The sequence below is a fragment of the Callospermophilus lateralis genome, chromosome 1, assembly GCF_048772815.1.
Source record: "Callospermophilus lateralis isolate mCalLat2 chromosome 1, mCalLat2.hap1, whole genome shotgun sequence".
Lineage (NCBI taxonomy): Eukaryota > Metazoa > Chordata > Mammalia > Rodentia > Sciuridae > Callospermophilus > Callospermophilus lateralis.
This window is the reverse complement of record NC_135305.1, coordinates 39,030,428-39,033,512: the sequence shown is the minus strand read 5'-3', so window position 1 is coordinate 39,033,512 and position 3,085 is coordinate 39,030,428.

Here is a 3,085-nt window from a genome sequence, read left to right as displayed (position 1 = left end):
GATTTTTTTTTCTGTGTATTTATTTGTGTATAGTGTGTGTCCATTTAAATACACCAAATGTCTAACAGTAAGGATATTGATTAAATCATCACTTTCCAACCTTTCATTTAGCCCATATTTTCCAAAGTGGGGGTGGGGGGCAGGGGTGTCCTCCATTAAGTCGTTTAAAATTTCAAAATAAATAGGTTGGTTAAAACAAATCAGAATGATGAGGGTGAAAAATAAACCCCAAATTTCTTCTATCTGCCTGTGCAGATATGACCCTCTCCTTAGAATAACTGGGTAACTTAAATTAAGGAATAACCATGCAATGAGATCTTATAAAGTCAGTAAAAATCATATGATATTTTCATGTATAGATATTTTCTTACATAGGAAGTTTAGTAATTAAATTTAATAAAATCAGTAGGCAACACATAGGATATGAAGTAATATAGGATGTAGAACATATCAGCATATAAAATATGTTGCTAAACATGTATGTATCTTCCTTGAAATAGAAGAAGATGTACAAAATCTTTAAGTCATCTGCAGTGTCAAACTAAGTATGTTTTTTCTTAATACATTTTTGAATTATAAAATGTTTCTGTAATTTAGCATAAATTACTTTTCAATTAAAAAACAAACCTCTGTTTAAAAAAATCCTAAAGAAGTACTTAGCCAGTATTCTGTCATTTGCCTTTATCATTTAAATTAAACCATATTCACCACACTACAGGATCATTCCTTTTCATTGTAATTCACATAGTAGTGAATCTTTCTAAGAAAAAATCTCTGTTAAGAACCAGTTTAGGGGCTGGGGATGTGGCTCAAGCGATAGGTAGCCCGCTCGCCTGGCATGCATGGGGCCCGGGTTCGATCCCCAGCACCACGTACAAACAAAGATGTGTGTCCGCCGAAAACTAAAAAATAAATATTAAAAAATTCTCTCTCTCTCTTAAAAACAAACAAGCAACAACAACAACAAAAAAACAGAACCAGTTTAGTGGCATGGTTAGAAACTTGCCTTAGGAGCCAGATTGCCCGAGGATAAACCAAGCCCCATAGGCATACACAAAATCTGTGTAGGGGTGGGCAAAATACTTACCTAACTCTTTATATCTGTTTTTTTTTTTTTAAATTATTAATTATAAAATGACAATAGCAATGATTCCTATCTCAAATGGTTTTATCTAGAGACTGATAGCTGAAGGACACTCAGTAAATATTAGATATTATTATGATAGATTGAGTACTTGGTTCATTTGTCCCCTATTTTAATTTTTCATTATGAAGGTACATTTAGAAATTTTTCTGAGAAGCTTCCAGTTCTTTGCTTAATGATTTCCTGAATTCTGAGATATCTACCAGTCTTTGTGCTATCAGATATTAAGGGCAATGATTTTAACAGTCCAAGATAACTTGAATAGAAGACTATTCTTCCTCAACGTCTGCTTATATTCAGCATGATGCTAAAGCTAAGGGATTTCTTCTTGATAAATTAAGCCTTGGAACTTAGCCTTGTCTTTTCCCAATTCTTTCTGTAATCTCTTTTAATGGTGAATTACCCAAATCCTAATAGTAGTCAGCCATGTTGCAAAAATGACTTTCTTAGAAAATTGCTATTAGAGTTATAAGCAGACATGCAATTCATGATCATTTCATTCTTAATTATTCTGAAGTATACAGTTTGTCAGGTGTTGATGACAGCCCTACCCCTTTCACTTTCAGGCTGGCTAGGCTACATTAGAAAACTGGATTTAAAGGGTTGGAAATTTTCTAGCTAGATTTTTAGGGAGTGCTCTCTAGACACATAGCAAAACTATTATTTCCTTTAGCCATTTGGTCTACATTCACTTGTGGTGAAATCCTGGTTTTATTGATACAACCTGGTCATTCCCTCTCTTTTAAAAGCCTGTGGCTGGTGTGAAATTCTGTAGGTAACTCATCTCTCAGAACCTCTCAGCTTCTGTCTCTGACTCTTTTTTTTTGAGGCAGGATCTTCTGTACTTCCATGTCATCCATGTTGCTTCACACCTACTTAAGGCTTGCCCCTCTTCATGTATTAAAATTTCTTTCCTTAATATTAGTTTAAAACTAGTAACTTTAAATTCATTTTCATCTTTTATAGAGTCTTTGTTATGACCATAATTTCTAATGAGAATAATTTTGAAAGTTTGATGTTTACTGAATGAATGAATTTATTGTATAGGCATTGCATGAAGTGTTTTACGTCCTCTTAATATTTATAGAAATACTATTGTAAGGGTCCAGCGGAACGTCGGAGGGAGAGACCACAAGAGACCGACTCCATGCAATTGGCAGAAGGGGTTTTATTGATTCAGCATGCTGAGGCTCCAGGCTCACTCAGGAAGATACAGCAGCCCAGAGCCCAGAGCAGAGGTCAGGCAGAGCTTAAGTACACTTTTTGGAGAGGGCGGGGCGGGGGGGGGGGCTTTGCATACATCAGAACAAATCATCATGAGGCGCGGGAAAATTGAACAACAACTCTGAGACCTGGTTAGCACATTTGTTGGCAGGAACAGATTGGACAGGGGTGATTGGTTACTTCTAAGTGGGGTGCACATTCAAACTGATTGGTTTTGGGACTTGTAATGTCTACGTGCCATTTTACATAGAGTCCCAGGTTATTAGACAACCAGAGGAGCCAGTGAGAATGTTTACTGGGCAGCTCGGGTATTGTCCTAACAGCTACAGGGATTACAGGTTCCGGGGTAGCAGAGGAATTGTAACAATACTTAATCTTTTACTCTTTAACCCAAGCCTTGCAGTTAGAGACTTCACAATGTCCGGTCCTTTACATTTTAACTCTGGCTCTGCGGCTTAGAATCAGCTTAGAAATTTTACCTTTACACTATGGATTAGATTTGATTATTATCTCACATCTCTTTTTAAGCAGAAAAAAATACAGGATTCAAGGTACTGTTTGCCATGGTCACATAGCCATAATACTAGAAGTATTCTAACTGTAAAGTCTGAGCTATTAGCCACTGTGGCATAAATATCTGTATTTATTTGAGGAGGACGGATTTTACCAAAACAAAACAAAAACAACAATAACAACAAAAAAACTAACTGACCACTG